The 20355-nt window shown below is 45.5% G+C and overlaps 1 protein-coding gene and 1 non-coding gene across 4 annotated transcripts in view; both read right to left on the reverse strand.

Moving 5' to 3' along the window:
- Positions 1-20355, reverse strand: part of SLC39A11 (solute carrier family 39 member 11) — a 266347-nt gene that overhangs the window by 115593 nt on the left and 130399 nt on the right. The window lies entirely within an intron of this gene.
- Positions 19980-20128, reverse strand: LOC119003855 (small nucleolar RNA SNORA57). Its single transcript, XR_005070057.1, has one exon. It is a non-coding gene; the product is annotated as a small nucleolar RNA SNORA57 (small nucleolar RNA).

Genomic DNA, 20355 nt, shown 5'->3' on the forward strand with positions numbered 1-20355 from the left:
ACATGGCGGGCTGGGCTCAAGCAAAAGCTGGTCATCAAATGGTCTGCTGCTCACCAACAAGCTGTGGGCTGTGGCAGAGTTAACAGGAGACCCCTACTACTGCAGTGGGCAGTTCCCCAGCGTGTGGTTCGGAATTTCTCTGATGCACACAGAAAACACCTGCTAGGTCCTCATTCTCATTAGACCTCATCCGGGGCACAGGGCAGTATGGGAAAGCAAACATGCTCACAGCCCCAAAATGTTCAGGACCGAACTCGCCACTTACAAAATTAGCCCCACTCAAAAATCCCCTTTCTGCCTAACAGCTTAGCCAAAGTCCTAGCCCGCCTCTTAAATCAGTCTTGGTGATCACAAACATTTGTCCGCATTTCCATTTTATTGTCAAATTGATGGAAATGTCAAGACATGAGTCTGGAAAAAGATTCAAGTTCGTGAAGCCCCAGGAAGTGACACTGAAGAATGTTGCTAGGAAGGACCTGGGACACAGGGGCCTGGTACATGACTGAAGAAAAGATGTAAGCACAAATGTTTTTGCAAATTTACATTTCTACTAGAAATATGTCTGTCTCCAGCAAGATTAAAGATTAAGATAAAACCCGAATCTCCCGCCACAAACACTGAGAAATGATGGAGGAAATAAACAAAAAAGGGTTTGAAATGCAGAGCTGAGCTTGCAGCAAAGACAGGGGACTAGTGTCGATTAAAAGGCAGTAAGTCAGAGCCTAAACACCAACCAGTTCAGGTGCTGTCTGAGGAGTGACAAGGGTCCCCTGGGTGGGCTCTGGGTGTTACTGTCCCCCTCGGGCAAAGGTGAGGCCTTGAGCCACCATGGCAGGACATGACATTCTATAAATGTAAGATTCATGGAGTGAAATCCAGTGTCCCTGTGGGAAGGGTAGACTAGAAAGAAAAAAAAGCCATCTAGCATCACAAAGAGACAAAAAGGATAATCATACGTTCCTGCCTAGCCTCTAGAGGAAAAAAAAAACTGTTTGAAGAATAAAAACCATGGGCTTTCACCTTGAACGGGTCGGAGTCCTGAGTCTGTACTTTCTGTATGCATGAGGAAAATGCCAACCTGAAATGATGCCCACACAAAACCTTGTGCGGATGTTTACGGCAGCTTTAGTCACAACGGCCAAACCCCAGAAGCAACTGAGATGTCCTTCAGTAACTGAATGGACAAATGAGCTGTGGTCCATCCAGACAATGGAATATTTTTTAGAACTAAAAAAGCAATGAGCTATTCAGCTATGAAAAGACATGGAGGAGCCTTAAATGCATATTACTAAGTGAGAAAGAGCAATCCAAAAAGGCTGTATATTGTATGATTTCAAATAAGTGACATTCTGGAAAAGGCAAAACTATGGAAAACAGCAAAAAGATCAGTGATTGCCAGACGGTAAGGCAAGGAAGGAAGGAAGAGGTGAAGCACAGAGGATTTTTAGAGCAGTGAAAATACTCTGTATGATGCTGTAATAATGGCGGACACACGTCACTATACATTGGTCCACACCCAGACGATGGACAACACCAGGAGTGGCCCCTACCGTAGAGTATGCACTATGGGTGGTAATGATGTGTCAGCTGTAACGAACGTACCACTCCAGTGGGGGCTGCTGATAATGGGGGAGGCTATGAATGACTGGGCACAGGGGGTGCATAGGGAATCTCTACACCTTCAATTCAATTTTGCTATGAACCTAAAACTGTGCTAAAAATAAAGCCCATCAAAAAACAGTAACTGTATTACTGACTAATTTGGAAGTATCAAGTAGAGGTAGAACTGAAATATTAGGAAAATAAAAACATGAAAGATGATGGGAGTGAACCAAGCTAAAGCATTTGAAGGTCCTAAAAGATTGCTGGGAGGAGGTAGGAGATACAGATTAACTTTGAACATCATTAAAGCAACTTTAAAAAGTAAAGGGCCCTGCCTGGTATAGCTCAGTGGATTGAGCATGGGCTGTAAACCAAAGGGTTGCTGGTTCAATTCCCAGTCAGGGCACATGCCTAGGTTGCAGGCCAGGTCCCCAGTGTGGGCCGCATGAGAGGCAACCACACACTGATGTTTCTCTCCCTCTCTTTCTCTCTTCCTTCCCCTCTCTCTAAAAACAAATAAAATCTTTAAAAAAAAAAAAAAAGGAAATGTAGCCACAAAAAAGAAATTGAGTTTAAAACTCCCAAACTAATAAAGGGTAAGGAAACAAAGAGGAAGATACAGAAAAGCCAATAAAGCATAAGGAAAGGGAAGAGAATGCACAGCGAATAGACAGAGCAATATAAAACACAGAGCAGCAGTATTACCCTCGGACAAGGCCATCCCAACACCCACAGCACACATTCAAGATGAACAGCCTCTGGTGTGTTGAACAAACCGCACATGCACTCACATACACACACATGTGCGAGGTGATCTTACTGGTGAAGTTCACCAAAGGGGATCCGAGTATGCCACCCCAGATACACCGTTCGGCGTAAGGATTACTCTGGGCTTAAGGCACCTGGAACAGCAGAAGTGGGAGGAACTCTGCCCGCTCCCTTTCTGCCTAAAAGCAGGGCACACGCTTTCCTGTGTAAAGATGCCTCTCTCCGCTCTACCAGGAAGAGAAGCATCCAGCGATGACCCAGGTCTGCTTAACAAATCTTACTAAATAACCCTCCCCCACCATTAGTTTCTCCTGTATATTTCCTGCGCACAGTTTATGGTCCCTAGAAGCCCAGATCTTTTTTCCTTTGTCTAGTCATATCTTCACAATTTATTTCATTTTACTAAAATGGTAATACAAGCTCTCGACCTCCTTTGGGTTTTCATGTGTCTTGTGTGGCACCCTTATGCATGTAAAGTTCAAATGTGTGTGCTTTCCTCCTGTTAATCTTTCTTCAGCTTAATTCAGTCTCCAGGCACAGAACGTAAGAGAGTAAAGTTTTTTTCCTCCTCCACACTATCAAATTACCAAGGAACAAATAATCATGATCCTGTGATAACTATTCCAGAGTATTAATGGAAGGAAGAGGAGGAAGAGACACAGACGAAGGAGACCTCTCCAACTCTGGATGAGGCCACTATAACCTTAATATTTAAACCAGAGAAATAAAACATAAGGAACATAAAACCTTTTTAAAACACAAAGCCTTCTAGGCCATACTCACCTGAGAGCACAGTTGCAAACTACTGAGGATTAAAATCAACTACCTTTAGTATCTATCAAAAATCTATGGGAAGGGGGGAGGCTTGGTGGGTGGACTGGGATGGGAAAAAAGACAGAAAACTGTACTTGAACAACAATTAAAATTTTAAAAAACCTATGGTAAATACCATATTCATGGTGAAATAGAACTGTTTCACATTCAAGTGAGAGGCAGAATTCTAAAGATAGCACCCAGGACACTCCCCTCCCTGGTACTCTTGCATAAGCCCTCAGACTGTGATGACGTGGGATTGCACTCCTGGGATTAGGCACAACTGACCTTAACTAGGGAGACCAGGCAGATGGACCTGGCCAATCACAGGAGCTCTTTCAAAGAGAGCTTTCTCCAGCTGATCATCCTGAAGAGGAAGTCAGAGATTGCTCTGGGCAGAGGCTCAGGAATGTGCATTTGAAGTGGGCACACCAGTGTATGAGCCCTGGTGCTGTTGATCCCTGAGGGGGTACCATGGAAGTAACAGGAAAGCACCAGACAGCATCTGCTGACTGAGGAGGTCCTGGCATCTGTCAGGATGTCCATTTGGGAGCATTTGGGATTAGGACCCAGCCAGGCTCTTACAGAGGAGGGCAGAAGCATTGTCCACTGCCCTCCTAGGTTCCGCAGCTGGAGCCCTGGCCCTGGAAATAAAACTGACAAGAGCTAGATTAACAAGAGAAAAAGAGAGGTGACTGACATGTGCCACACACATATACGAGGGAGAAGCTGGTGGTGAGTAACTCAAAGGGGTGGTTAGAACTCAGGGCTTATGTGGCACCTTAACAAAGAACACCACATTTGTAGAGAAGTGATGAGACAAGAGAAAGGGGCTTAGGCTTTTAGGGAAGACAAAGTGTGGAAAGGTAAATAAATATACGGGGGAAGGAGTGGAAGATAAGGGTTGTTTCATGAGGTCTGTTACACAGATTCCTCTCGGTGCCTTCTCTGTGCTGCTAGGAGTCTCAAGGGATGAGCCTAGGAGTCTCTGCCCTTCCTGGTACAGGGAGGGTAACATTTTCACGGGGAATTTAATGTCCTGTTTTTAAGCAGAAAAGAGGAAGAGGTCAGAGAGCCCCTCCTGCACCTGCCACTGCTAACAGTCTTCAGCTGTAAATCATCAATATGCTGAAGTGGCATTATTTGGGGGTGGCATGCTTTGATCCCCCACATTCTCAAATGTCAGTGTCCATGTTAATTAAATACAGAACTCGGCGCTCCTTCCCCATGAGAAGGAACTCCGCACTCCTTCTCACATGTGGTACCCTGAGACAGTGGCACTGCATTTTTTATACTGCATTTTTGAAAACTGATTTTCTTCATACAAAAAGAGCATAGAGGAAAAAAAGGAACTGCTGTGTAATCCCACTGCCCAGATCATCTCAGCTGACATGGAAAAGCAGGAAAGTAACACAGACGCATGGTTAGAAATGCAAACAGAAGATAACGGGTTGAAAGGAAAGCTAGGAGCCCCCTCCCTAGCCCCAAGCCTCTCTTCCCAAGGCAACCACTGAGCAGATTCACAGGGATGCTTCCAGAAAAAAATACCCCATTAACACCAGCACATGTTTCTGTTGCAACAGACTGTTTGTTTCCCAAAGCAATGACATTGTTTCCCATTTTGTATTTTTTGCTTAATAGAACCTGCAGGCTTTTTTACAGCAGCAAGCCTACTTCATTTATTTAAATGGTTTTAAAGTAGAGAAGAAACCATATTTTCAATCAGTGCTCAAGGCAATTTTAATGTTGGGAGGTCCACAGACCACACTGAGCAATCCAGATCCAGAAGACAGGTGCACGCATGGGCAACTCTCTCTGGCTGTGGTGTCAATTCCGGCAGATGCTTTGAAATGCCTTCCCCATCTCCCTAATGAGCAGAGCCCTGGAATTCCTCTGAACATCCTACATTTAGATGTATTTCTAACTAGATTCTGTTTATCCACTTGCAAGGGTCTCAAGATAATTGCTGGGGGGTCAGGCAGCACTAGGCAGAAGATTATTCCTGCCTTTACCTCTGATGATACTGTGCCCGGAGGCCAGTCATTCATTTGCAGAGCATCACAGTGGGCCACTCGCTCATTTTTAATCTTGGTTCAATGCCAAAGCAAAGGGAGCAGCCAAGAAGCTGGTCCCACGCCCCAGATGCTCTCCAGATACAGAGGGATCCCTCCTTCCTTCCTCCTTCGGCCATACTCATGCAGATTGTTGGCTGACTGCTACATGGCTCCGAAGATAATGTTGCTGCTAGTTGGCCTGAAGCATGATTCTGCAGCCTCACTTACCTTTTAATCAATAAACGTTAGCCTGCTAATGAGCCTATGATACTCTTCACCTAATTATCTCCAAAAATCTTTGGTAATCCCCTTCCCAGGCTGCAGCGATGAGGCATATCACTCAAAGCCCACAGGTGGACAGGAGAGAGTATGCCCATGACGGTGTTTTTGCTCCCGTCCAAATACTGGGTTTGGCAGCTGATCTTGTCTAGCTGACAGAGTCCAGGAGGTGCAGGGAGCTGGAAGCCAAGACTCACACCCCTAGATTTCTAGATCTTCTGGGGTGTGTTCCACCTCTCTGCTCACACCCCACTGGGTACCTTTGGAGGGTTCCTCCCTGATGCAGAGAGCCCAGGATACAGGAGAGCTCTTCTCCCCACAGGTGGTCAGCTGGACCAGGTGGGTACCACGCACCAACTCTGCCAGCTTCTCAGACTCAACTGTTCTCTTGAACCAAGGATGCAGCAACATGGGAGCTGAGGGGTTACCCTACCTGGCTCTCGCATAGCTGAGAAGGCATGTCTGCAGAGCAAGAAAGCAGATGGAAAGCAAAACAGAGATGCCTTCACGGAGGAGGCAGAGAAGAATGCAGAGACACGTGCCATCAGCATCACACTCCTAATTCCAGTGCCCCATGCAGCCCAACTGATCTCAGCACCCCTGGAGTCTGTGTCCTTCACACACACTCCGTCTTTGTCCCCCAGCCAGTCTGAGGTGGGTTGCCTCCCTGTCATCCACAAGCTCCTTCCTCAATCAAGACAAAACCTCAGTGACAATAAAGTCTGGATGGCTGACATTGGAACAAGAGAACAGCGGGCTAGAAATAACCACGAAAGTGTTTGCCCAAGGAAAGCAGCCTCTAGCACAGGGGAGTATGGACAGGTTTTGCTGCAAAGCAAAGAGAGAAGGCCAGGGTCCCCTCTGCATTCCCCGCTGGATGCAGGAACATCTCTCTGCTCCCTGTGCTCCCCAGACCCAAGCAGCCCCTTCTCTTGATGTGCCTAAATCGTGGGGAAGCTTGCACCTCAGTGAGACTGGATGCTCAGAAGACAAAAAGCTGGGTATCTATTTGCAAGGCCATCACAGGGATGTTGAGCAAAGCTCAGGCATCAGGAAAAAGGGGAGAGTCTGCTGCCTGGTAATTCTAGGTCCTATAAATCACTCCCATGCTACAGGTGATGGGGCTGAGGTAGGAGCGGCATGCTACCAGTCCAGAGGGAAAATTTAGATGTCTGTCTCCTATTTTAACTTTCAAAATCTTGCTTCCAAAGAAACCACCAGGGGCAACTCTGAGCGGAAAGAAAGTCATGGACAAATGAGCAGAAGTGCTGGTGAGGGGTTGGGAAGTGGCGGGAGGACATGGTGGTGATCTGAGGTGCCGACTGTATTGCCCACACCTCCCCAGGAAAAAAAGCACAGCCACAGTCTCCCAGCCAGTCAAATGTGAACGAAGGAAGTAGGACAAAGGCTGTAGAGTTTGGGACCCAGTGATCACCAGTTCTTTCCCCTGAAAACATGGCCTACTCACTCTGTACCCCAAATCAAGCTAAGGAATGTTACCGTAGCTGCAGAGTAAATAAACCGGGAGAAAAGAGGAACCTCACAATCAAAATATCCTAGGCAGGTAAATATATTTCAAACACAATAAGGGAGAAATAGCAAATCACTGCAAAGAGATGGAAGGAAATGCTTGTGCAATTAGAATGGATGCTGAAATAACATTTTGAAGGTGGGGGAGTCCAGGGGAACGTAATTAAGTGAACTGTATCCAATATTTTAAGTCCTGTTCACATTAACGCTGTAAATATTCCACTTAATTCATCATTATTGAATTTGCCCATGAAGCTGCAGGGTAGAACTTCAGCCTAAAGTTCAATTACACCCAGGCAAAGTGGAGCATTTTTCTTGTCCCTGAGAGCTGCCAAAGGAGAAAGATGTATCTTTCATAAGAGCCAGGGTGACAGGCACCTTCCTGAACACAGGAGCCGCTTCCCTGAGGACTCCAAGAAGGGGAGAGGGACCCTGGAAACCTCTGATTCAAGAACTCCAGCATACACCCACAAACTGGCACAGCAAGACAGAGTTTTATGGAAAAGCCACTCAAATCCAGGCATGCCAAATGCGCCACAATCCATCCACCTGCCTTTGTTCGTCTCCCACCAGTGCACAAATGTGTGCACACGTGTGTGCACACACACGCCGCTATGCATGTGTCTGCCTCCCTACGCTCACACGGCTCCTACTGATTACCCAGTTTGTATGTGTTTATTTCTTACTGATTATCTGTCCTGAACTCAGGGTTTCTTTTCTCATTTCCTTCCTTTTGCCTTTCTTTTTATTTAAAGATTATTTATTTATTTATTTTTAGAGAGCGGGGAAGGGAAGGAGACAGAGAGGGAAAGAAACATCAATGTGTGGTTGCCTCTTACGCAGCCCCTACTGGAGACCTGGCCTGCAACCCAGGCATGAGCCCTGACAGGGAATGGAACTGGCGACCCTTTGGTTGGCAGGCTGGCGCTCAATCCACTGAGCCACACCAGCCAGACCCCTTTTGCTTTTCAATCCTTATTACTGCACCAGCGCCACCTTCTGTGAGGTTGGGGAGGGGCGGTCAAAGTTAAATCCAGGGACACAACTAAGTGTGCTCTTTGCAACTTTTCCTGGTGACCAGGAGGGGAGCACCTCACTCTCTGAGATTTCAGGTACGAATCCGACCCCCCAAAGCCCTGAAATAACTGTGCTGCCTGTTTCTATGACTGTAACGGTTAACAGTCCACCATGAACTGACAGGCCCAGCAAGCCATGCAGTCGAGTGGGTGAGCCCAGACACAGTTCCTGGCAGCATCAAGGGGCCACACACAGGACGGAACACGAGCCTGGCCAGAGGAAATTTTCCCTTTTCTCTCTAGAGACGTTATCATGCTCTGCCATGTCCAAAGATGTCCAGATCACTTGGAGTAAATAAATAAAGGTTGGATTAGGATGGCTGCATAAGGAATAAATAAAGAGCTGTGGATGCTTACGGAGAGAAGTAGACAGCAGCCAAATGCTTCTTATCGGGGCTGACCTCCCCTGACCTCAAATCCAAAGTCAAGTAGGGAAGAGCCAAATGAGCGTGTTATTAAATTCTAAATGGCTGGCTGTGCGTGTAAGACCACAGTGCTGGCGGAACCATGGTCACACAAACTTGGAGCCTACAGGGACCTTTTCAACTTCCCTTTTCCCACAGCCATGAAATCAGCCCCTGGCCCCAGCCGGGCACCCAGGACGGACAGAATCTCAGTGATGAGGTGAGCAAAGAGACAATGCATGTGAGTCAGTGCTCTGCTTGGTTTAGACAAAGTCCACCTAGCACTATCTTCTCAAGATTCAAAAGCATCACCATCTCCATAAAGAAAAGCAGCAACACACATGCTTTTAAAGATCATGGTATCTGAGAAAGACACAGAAATCCCAAGTTATATTGAGTAAAACTGGTGTGTGTTAGGGGTGTGCTTTTGAGGGAAAATGCTTGAAAAGGCTTTGAGATCAAAGCCCATTCACATCTGTCCGATCACTCTCTCTCATTCCCCCTCTTCTAGGTTTGCTCCCATCTTCCCTCCCCTCTTCAGCCATCTCTTTGGGACCACTCACCACACTCGGTCTCTGAACCATAACTCACAGGAGACGCTATGGGTAGCTCTATAATCCGGCCTACCTCCCTGACTCCTGTGAAGGGTGGGGCATCAGACCCTCAAATGCAGTTATTTTCACTCCACTCCACAGGGTCACATGGATGTAGACAGAGCCCAGGATGAGGGTGTATGAGGCAGCTCATGTTTTCACACCAAGGACACTGACTGAATCAGGCTCCATCTTCATTTTGAAAATGGCACAAGGGGATCCCACCTCTCCAAAACCAGGGCTGTCCCCTGGCAGGAAAAGAAGTTCTTGGTGACACATTAACTGTCACATCCACACGGTCAGCTTTTGCTACCACTGTGGAATAGGCCCCTGATATTCCTCTTGGAGAGTTCAGGCCAAAAGGCAGCCCGTTACTATTTTCTTCACCTATTTCAAGATAATACACACATGTCCCAGCCCTGGAGGTCTTCTTCCTGTTGGAACACTCCAAGCCTGCTCCTGCCTCAGGGCGTGTGCTTCTGCTTTCCTCTCTCCAGCCGGCATTCTCGTCCTCCAGACAGCCGATGGCTTCTCACAGATGGACAGGCTCTGTATCCCACATATCGCATTGCTCTCTGGTTCCCACATGGTCTGCCTTTTCACTTTGTCTATCACCAGGGTTCTCCGTACAAGATAAGCTCTAGGAGGGCAGTGGATTGTTAATTTGCTTAGTGTTACACCCCCAGTGCCTGACACACAAAGGTTCAACAAACATTACTGAACATAGCAATGAGTGGAAAAACAGAAAAACCCATGTAATTAAACCAGTATGGGGTAATTCAGCTGCTCATGTATTTGTACCAGCAGCATTTAAAAATGAAGGCAGAGTCTTATATATAAAACCTCTGGGGCGGGGGGCAGGGGGGAGGTGGTCTTACTGCAGAGAAGAAAAGAGGGATAATCTCAGGGGAAAGCAAGAAAGAGCACAAGGCTGGTGGAGAGACAGGAACTTGAGGGCAGGAGGGGTCTTCTCACCAGTGCGTCTGCTTTCCTAGAAGAATGAGACAAATTTTGGCTTCTTGAGCTGCTTCTCCTATCCATTTCATGTAGACACATGGGAGAATGACATGTGGATCTTGATTCATTTCTAAAATTCGTTCCTAAATAGCTCGGAGAGGCAGGGACTACTACAGTCACCCTTGCTTGAGCACAGAAACATTCCTCCCAAGTCCACGGAGACCATGCCCAGTTGAGAGGTGTGGACCCAACAGAGCAGCAATGGTATTTCAAGGTAACACAGGGGTAGGGGATTCTCTTGTTCTTCCTGCTTTTAGAGACTCTAGTTTCTTTCTCACTTTTAAACCCTTCTGCACTAGGTAATTCTGCATTCCTCCTGTGCAAACAGGTTAAAGTAATTTCTACTCTTCTTTAATAATGAATTTGTTCTAAGCATTCTTAGCATCTTAAATGGTCTGTATTGTTGCTCCTTAAGTTTCTGTTAGGAAGATAAATTGAACATGCTGAACGTCAGCATCTCTCAGTGGTTCTTCCATCTATCACTGACAGCATGGTGGTCCTGGGACTAAAAAAAAAATCACATTCCATTTATCAAGAGTTCTGCTTTGGTTTTGGGTCTGTCACAGGTACTTGTTCTCAGTCTGAATCCTTGGCACTCCGGAGCTGATCCTCTGAATGTTCCTGTCTTGAAAAAGGGTTGCTAAAACGATCAGGACTTAGCTCCTCATAACCACCACCTAAGAGATTTCAGATTGGAAGACAGTGTCTGAGAAATAGGAGCTCTAACGAGACCATCTAGTTGTGGTGTCATGGCTCCTGTGTTTATACCCTTGGCTGCCCATGTGGTATCACCTTGACCCCAGTTTCCCAGAAGTCACTCTCAAAGAACAAAGGCAGAGAGTGGAGGACAAGGTTACTTATCAATGAGTGTCAATTCATATCAGTAGCATGCCAAATAAATATGAGCTGTCATCTCCCCACATGACTCCCACATCTTGCCCTTAAAAAGTGATTTCTTAACTGTTTCTATGATTACAGATGTCTTAGAGAATTTGATGAAAGGTACTCGCCATCTCCTTAGAAAAACATACACGTTCACAAACATGTCTTGCAACTCTAAGCAGTTTCTAACGAATCCTGGGTTACCGACTCCTGTCCTGGGGACAAGGGCTGCAGGGACAGGGGCACCGAGGGGCTGTGCGAAGGGGCTTCTGGCCAGCAAGAGCCCACCCTCCCCCCATATCTTGGAGCTAATACTCAGCTAACTCTGGTCCTATAACGAGAAAATCAACACCAAATTCTGAGAAAAGAAAAATTCACTTCGTACTGTACTTGAAAATTTCCCCTAGACTTGAAATTTAAATCCAATGAAAAATTAAGATACACGTAGATACAGTTTTCTGGGTTAATAACTTATGCTTTTCAGTATCAGCTACTACTTAGGGCTAAAAATGTAATGCACAGAAGTATGAAGACCGCTGTGGAAGGGCAGGACATCAGATTTGGAACAGTACATTTGTAGCAAAAGTACTTAAAATATTTTAGAGATGTGGTGGCATCACGCTGTGGTTACGCTCAACTGCTGCCATTAAAAAGGGGGAAGAAACCATATTCTAACATCCTTTACACCACCATATTCTGTTGCAGCTTTGCTGGCCCTGGGAACCGTGAGAGAAAGATGACCCTCATTTGGGGAGACATCACAGAAGGAGTCTTCTTTAAAGCGTTATTTAAACGTGGAACAAATATTCTAGGCTGGACAGTCACGGTGATCAAGAGCAACATGCGCCGCCTCTTTCAAAACCATACACAAACAAATCTTAACAACAACCGAACCCCACCTCATCCTGCAGAACTTACGGCCACTGACAGACTCCGACACAAAACCCAGCAAAGCTGAACTGTCTCTGGGAGAAACTGACAAGGGAGAGGGCCACGCAGACTGAAGGGATCGGCAGCTCAGACAACTCAGGAGCCTTGGCTGCCCTGACCAGCTGTCCTTCTCAAACAGGCCACAGAGACACCCGGACCCCGTGCAGTCAAAGCCCCAGTCCAGGCAAAACAAACACAGCGCAGCCTGCATGGGGATCCCACATGGATGCCGCCCTGACCATAGGAAAGCACTGCATGAAGCAGAGACTTGGTGAAGGTCTGCGATTCGTCCAGTCGTCTAACCGTGGCGGGCACACTCAGGAGGCTTTGCCTATGTTTGCTGATTTTTTAACAAGCTATGTCTGCACTGGGGAGTAAATAGGGTCCTTGAGGGGGCCCCTGAGTTCCAACCACTGTCTGAGGCATGTGGGAGATGGAGGGACGAACAGACACAAAGTCACTGTCTTCAAAACACTCACCACCCAGTATGTCTGGCAGATGTAAAGACGGATATATAGAGGGTGCTGATACAAATGGTAAGGATGGTGTTAGGTTTGCTGAGACACCACGGTAGCAAGAAAGTCGTGCTCATTCTGCCTGCAAAGTCCAGGGAGTCTTAAGATAGGAAAAGAGGCCAGAACCACCTTGAAGTTTAAGGGGTTCTCTAGACAGAAGGAACAATTCTTGAAGCAAGGAAATGTAAAAGAACAAGGGATTCTTTCTGCAATCACAAGTGGCTCCATAGGGCTAGAATGCTGGGTGTGTCATGGAGAAAGAAGAGATGACGTTATAAAGACAGGCACGAGACAGGTAATAAAAGCTTTTTGTCATGTTGAAGATCTCAGACTTTATCCTATAACCCTCGGAACAGAAAAGTCATTGCATCGATTCTGCACCTTTGAAGTTCACATTCATTCACAATATGATGGATTAGAGGTAAAATCCACATTAGATCCGATACCCAGTGGAACATCACTTGGATGTTTCAACGTGACCAGAATAAAGGTGAAAGGATATTTCTAGACCAAGATCTGCTGTGGATGAGTATGTCAGAGAGATATTCATTAAAAATGTGTGTGACATTCTTTCCTGTGTTTAGAATGGAGGAAATGTCATCTGCCTCAACTATAAACCTGATGCACAAAGATGAAACAGTCAATCACATACACTGCACACAATGAGAATGCAGGGAAGGAGTACTGTGGTAATCGTTCAGATAAATCTGCTGTGCCTTTTACGGTCCTAGGGCTCCTGACCGGTGTATTAACTATGATCTCATCTTTGCCAATATGTATTCCTTAGAACTAAAGTTCTGTGAGATTTAAAGAAAAAAAACAGACAGGAAAAACTCATTTTCAGAGTCAGATAAACTTAAAAATATGTTTAGAAGCTCTGTTTAGGGCAAAGATGGAGGAACAGGAACTGGATTTGCCCTTCCACCTGAAACAACCAAAACAAAACAGACAAAATATACAAAACATCATTTTCGAGTGAGTGGCGGGCAATACAAGGCAGTGATCTCAGAAAGGGAAAAGAAACAAGTGAGCCCGAGGGTTTTCCCAGCTCAGCACCTTGAGAGGGTTCCCAGGATGCAAAGCAAGGAGAGGGACCTCAGGTGGAACCCGGGAGGCCCCCTGAGCTGGGGAGGCAGAGCTGATGACACATAAGTACCTGGAAAGACGATCAATATCCTTAGCCACTGGGGAAAGGTGAATGAAAGCCACCAGGAAATACCAGTACACTCCCATTAAGTGACAAGTATAAAGACTGACGGTACTAAGCATTGGTGAGGGTGTGGAGGAACCGGAACTCGCATACATCGCTGACTTCGAAACAAAATAGCAGAATCACTTTGGAAAAATGGTTTGGCAGCTTTGTGTCGACTTAAACATACACCTACCCTATGATCCAGCCATTCCACAGTTAGGTCTTTATCCAAAACAACAGGAAGCATATGTCCAGACAGAGACTTATGTGTGAATGTTCACTCCAGCTTTGTCTGTGACCCCCCAAACTGGTAACAACCCAACGCCTGTCAGTAAGTGAATGAACAAAGATACCTGATACACCACACAATGAAACTGAACAGCAACACAAAGGAATGGATTATGGGGATATCCTCACAGGTGCACACACTGTACCCGTTAAATGTGTGCAGTGTCCTGTGTGCCAACTGTACCTCAGTAAAGCCATTAAAAGTGTTGGGAAAATTCTGGGTTAAATGATGTTAACCAAGTTTCTTCTCTGTGGGATTTCCAGAGCCTCTAAATGATAAGTGAGGATCATTACTCTGTCAAAAGGGAATATAATATGTGACATTTCCCAAACTTATTCTATCACAGAATCTTTTCCCCCTTTTCTTATTTTAATGAGTGTTTCATGAGGCTGGCATTCTGTGGGTCTCTTTGGGACACAGGACAACATCTGTGGTTGATTTAGAAATCTCTAAGTGGCTGATGTCAAGAAGACACATTCTAAATTGTCTTCAAAACCAGAGAGGCCTCCAGCTTCATGAAGTCGACTCTTGTATATTTGAAAACATGCCAGCTGCCCAAATAAACATGTGTACTTTCCTCGGAGACTGCAGAATTACTTCAGCTTCCCTCTTATAGATGTTTATTTTTTTCCTTCAGTTTCTACTTAATAAAAAGATATTGGCTAGGATTTATCAGTCTGTTTTATTCCTCCATCCCATGGCATCTGCTAGAGGTGGTCGCTATTGTTAATAATAGTAATGCTATTACCTGATTATCTGACACTCCAGAGTAGAGCATTCTAAGGAAGCAATCAAAACAAAGCTTTTTCAACTCCTTCTTTAAGAAACACATTGCATATACAGTAGCTGGTCTCTCCCCCCTCCTTACCTGCAATTTCTCTTTCTGTGGTTTCCATTACCTGTGGCCAACTTAGAGTCCAAAAATATTAAATGGAAAATTCCAGAAAAGAACATTTCACAAGCTTTAAATTGCCTGCCATTCTAAGCGGTATGATGAAATCTCGCACCATCCCACTCTGCCCCACCTGGGACATGAGTCATCCCCTTGTGCAGCGTCTCCACCGTATACACAACTCGCCTGCTTTTCACTTAACGGTCGTCTTGGTGATCAGACTGACGGTCACAGTACCGCAGTGTCTGTGTTCAAGTCACGTATTTTACTCCATCGTGGCCCCAAATTGCAAGAGCAGTGATGCTAGAAACTCAAAGGCACTGAAGAGAAGCCATGAAGTGCTTCCTTAAGGTGAAAAAGTCCTTGCCTTAGTAAGGCACTGTACCATCTCACATCATCCCAAGAGGGTGAATAAAGTACAAAATATTTTAAGAGAGACTGAGAGACACGACCTTTACAAACTTGCATTACAGTATAAGTGCTCTATTTCATTACAGTTATTGTTGTTCATCTTTCACTGTGCCTAATTTGTAAATCAGACTTTATCACAGGCATGTATGTAGTGCACAGGAAAGAACATATGATATACAGAGGTTCACTACAAGCTGCAGTTCCAGGAACCCACTTGGGGTCTTGGAACACATCCCCTGTGGATAAGAGGGGACCACTGTACCCATAATTCAAGAGACAGGGAGAAGAGGAACACTCAGGAAATCTAAGAGCAATGCCATTTCTGAGCCATACATGTAGTTAACTGGCCTGTGCGTATTTCTTGCAGCCTTGTGTGCCTGTCTTTAAACCCTATTACTAAGTCGGCCTACGGTTTTATTCATCCAAGTCACTTAATGCAATCATTTAATATCTAGTAGTCTGAGTTTCCCCTGGAGCTCTGATCCTTGGCAAGAAATGACGTCTGACTTGGGCAGGACTAGTCGACTGCTTTTCTTGATGAAACATCTCCCAGGCTCTGCTTGCAGCAGCAGATGCTTTAAGTGGATTAGTCACAGGGTTCATCGCTCAGCGCTGTACCCATTAGGTGGGCTGGCCTCATGCAAGCACAAGCACATGCAAGTGAAACTGCATAAAACACGGTCCAGAGCTGTGTTCCACTAAGAGCACTTGGCGTGCTGTCGGCACGCACATACCCGAGGCGACCCAGGCTCGCAGCCGTGGATGCTGTCCAAGCTATCTGCGCCAGCTCTGCATTTTCGGCACTGCTTCTTCTTCAAACCCACTGTAAAGCCACTGAGGGCTGCTGCCAAACGTGTAGATGAAACACAGAGACAACCCAGAATGGCACCTTCCTGATGACTGAGCCAGTAGGACACCCCCCTGGGTGATACTCAAATGAGCAGGCCTCGCTGAACCAAAGCCTTCTTGGGTTTCGTGAAGGTAGGGGACTGCCAGTTAGTTACAGGGAAGGTATGCCAGGTTCCAGTCTCTGTTCTCCTAGTGACTGAATCAGGGTGAGGTGACTGAGAAATTACCACTGTCAGCATGTTTTAAGAGAGACACAGCTAATAAAAATGCATTCTGGCCTCACGTGGGAAGCCACAAAGATGGCCAGCATCTATGCCGCATTCTTCCTCGTTTTGGAGGGAAGGAAATGCTATCCTTACGTATCATAGATCAAAGACTGAAGAGTGACCTTCTCTTACTGGATCCAAGCAGCAACAGGTCCAGGTTCTGCTCCAAGATCCAAGTTCTGCTCATGGAAAGGAGAATCTGTTGTAACTGATGGCACCAAGCGCACGCCACTGCTGACGGCCCTGTGCAGCCTGGCCTAAGGGCAGTTAGACCGCTGCCCAGCCTTCTGCACAGAAGATGGATTATTTTAAGTTGCATTTCAGATGATGACTCTTCAGAGTGTTATTTCCATTCTCCCTGTGCTTCATCTACTGCAGTATAAGGCTGTGCTCAGAGTCTTTAGTTGTTTGTTTCTTCGGAAGATGGCTAGCCCCGTGCACAAAACTGCAGCAGAATGACTACCCAGAAGCTCTCTGCTTTAGTCAATGATCGATGTGAAGAAACAGCACCTTGTTAATTTACCCAGGCCATACCATATTCAGTATCTTCTTAATCACCAGACTATCTTGCTATGGTGGGTTATGTAAGCAGGGAAGTTCTGGAGGTCTGTCCTGAACAGTAGATTTCACTGTTCAAGAAAACATGAGACAAACTGAAATATATAAAATAAAAAAGCTAACAAACTGAAATATATTTAGAAAATAGAATGAAGAAGCATTCTGTGTTCTTGAATAGAAAGTTTGTAGACAATTAAGCTACTCTTTTCAAGTTCATAGCTTTAATGATATTCCGGTGAATAACAATACAATTTTAAACTGAACAAAGAGATTCTAAACTTCATTTGGGGGCGGGGGGGGGGGAACAACTTCATAATGACTAGGACTCATCACTAAATATATGACAATTAAAATAAGTAATAATTAAAACTCTTTCTTGCTGCGGAAGGGTACCTGACTCCCCTCAGATCTATCATTGCCCCAAGTAGGCAATTAGACAATGCTGCTACAGCACTCGGGTGATTTTCGTGGGCATGTTTCCAGCATGCCAGGAAAACACGGCCATTCTCACCTGGTTGCCTCAAGGACTTCCAAAAACACTTGCAGGTTAGCTAAATAACTGGGTTGGCCAAAAAGTCCATTACGTTTTTTCCCTACGATGGTTCTAGTAGTGCTCAGTTGTCTTTAACTTCATTCAAAACAATTTTGTTAGATTGTATTGTGACAGCTGTCATATCAACATGCACTCAAAAATGCTTTTCAAAATTGGTGAGTTTTGTGCAACAATTTTAATATTGCAGATGGAAGAAGATACGAGTATTTGTGGTATGTTATGATTCATTATTTCAAGAAAAGTAAAAATGCAACTGAAACACACACAAAAGATTTGTACAGTGTATGAAGAAGGTACTGTGACTTATTGAATGTGTCAAAAGTGGTTGGCAAAGTTTCTCGGTACTATTGACTTTTTGGCCAAATAATTCTTTGCTCTGGGGCTGCCTTATGCATTGGAGGACGTCTAGGAGCACCCCTGACCTCTACCCACTAGAAGCCAATAGCAAGTGATAGCTGACATACTAAAAATACCCAAATCAATAAAGTTATTGGTGAAAATAAATTTTTTTTCACAAAAGAAAATGTAACAGACTTTTTGGCCAACCCAACAGAAAAGATTTCCTGTGGACCAGATTTGGATTCTAAAATCAGTTTCTAGGTCATTACTGCATTTTCAGACCAGCTATTTTTTTAGCTTCTGCTTCCTCTCTACCTTCAGATGAAATAGCTTGTTATGAAGCTCAGAATGTCAACGACTCCTGCATACTCAACTTAAGCTTCCTATTTTTTAAAGATCTCATTTATTTACTCTTAGAGGGGAAGAGAGGGAGAGAAACATCAGTTTGTGAGAGATATTGGCTGCCTCTGACAAGGCCCTCAACCTGGGACCCAGCGTGCAACTCAGGCATGTGCCCTGACTGAGAATCGAACCTTGACCCTTCAGTTCACAGGCTGGTGCTCAGACCACTGAGCCACCAGCCAGGGCTTAAGCTTCCTATTTATTTAAATTAAGTGTTGGGTCTATGCAACTGTGACTATTCCAAAATGAGATGAATTCCATTAGGACTTCAGCACACCCCTCTAAAACTGTTAGCTAAGAGGTCATCTCTTACAATCCTCTAGTTCTCACCAAAACCTTTCCCCCTTGAAGACTGAAGCACCATAATTAGTGATGCCAGTGTTCATGCAGATAAACCACTCAATACCTTGGCTTCGGTTCCTTATTTGGTTCTTCACCTGCCTCACCTCCAATGAACATGTACTACATGTTGTTTCAGCCAGCTAATCCCCTGGACATTATTTATAAAGAAACCACCTCCAAAATCCCAATTTCCAAGCATCCCAGATGGCTGGCCACCTGCCTCCTATGTTTATAGCTCCTTCCTTCCCAACCTTCGATTAGACCATTGTTTGGTCCCACTGCCACCTCTATGCTATTGGCCCAACCTCCCCTTTACTTTGAATCCTCACCTTGTGTCCTCATTTGCCTCCTTATCCAGCAGTGGTCCCTCATTATAAGCTCCAGGCTGCCTGGAGTTGCCCCTTGAGGAGACATGTTCCTACCTCCAAAGGTATCCATTTCACTCCTTCATTCTCAGTCTTCTAAAACTCCCCCCCCCCCCAGGGTACAGTCTTTTCTTATTTCACTGGGAAATCGGAAAAAAACTTCCTTGGCTTGCCACCACCAAATGCATCAATGTTCCAGTATCTTTGTCACCTATGCAGTCTTCTGTCCTGATACACAGATGGACCATCCTTCCTCCTAGAGCATCCCCTCCCACCTACCCAGCAACATTGCTCTTCAATTCTCCTTTGTCATTAATTTCTCCCTTGCTACTTAATTATTTCTATTGGCATGTGCCTTCTAGAATATCTCTCTCCCTCTTTTTTTTCAATCTTCACCTAAGGATACAGTTATTGATTTTACAGAAAAAAAACATCAATGTGGGAGAGAAACATCAATCAGCTACCTCCTACATGCACCCTGATGGGAGACCAAACCTGCAACCTATGTATGTGCCCTCACTAGGAATCGAACCAGCAACCCCTCAGTGCATGGGATGGAGCTTCAATCAATTGAGCCACACTGACCAGGGCTCTCCCCGTTTTTTAAAAATCCTGCCATAGATGTCACGTACCCTTCAGCCCCGACTCTATTCTTCCACGCCCTTTGTACAACAAAACTCCTCAACAGGATATTCTGTATTCACTGCCTTCACCTGCTAACCTCTCATTCTCTCTCTGACCCACTGCAATCAGGCTTTCATCTCCACCACCCCATTGAGGTGGCTCCTGTTAGGGTCACACTGGTCTCCATTTGGCCCAACCCAACAGTCACTTCCCAGACCTCATCTTCTTTATCCTCTCAGCATTTCACATGGCCATCAATTCCTCCTTTTTGGACATTCCTTATTTGGCCTCCAGGGGATTACCCTCTCCTGGTTTAACTCTGGTATCTCCAGCTCAAGCATCTCAATGAACTCCAAAACTGTGACTCCATCTGACTGCTGGTTACTGACACTTGGATATTTTTTTCTTTTGTTTTTGTTTGTTTGTTTTTTGACCAGTGTCCCAGTGCTTGAGGATAAAACTGGCAGACTGGAAACCGTTGGCACCGAAGACATGACGCCAAGGGGGCTAGAGCCCCTTCCCTCTGCCTCCGTACATTACAGGGGACCAGGAACGCAAGCCCATCCCCGCCAAGAAGAGGAGGGTCTGACACTTGGATATTACAAGGCATCTTGAATGCAGAACTCCTGATGTCCTCCCACCGCAAAACTTGTTCTTCTCCAGCCATTCACCCAGCCATTCAATCCAAAAGTTCTGGAAATCTTCCTTGGCCCTTCTTTTTCTCTCATAGCCCTTACCCATCAGCAAACCCCATCAGTTCACCATTCAATGCCACCACTACTTCTCCAGCCCAAGGCACCCTTTCCACCC

Source organism: Sturnira hondurensis, unplaced genomic scaffold, assembly GCF_014824575.4.
Source record: "Sturnira hondurensis isolate 20B ecotype Veracruz unplaced genomic scaffold, ASM1482457v3 Scaffold0018728, whole genome shotgun sequence".
Taxonomy (NCBI): Eukaryota; Metazoa; Chordata; class Mammalia; order Chiroptera; family Phyllostomidae; genus Sturnira; species Sturnira hondurensis.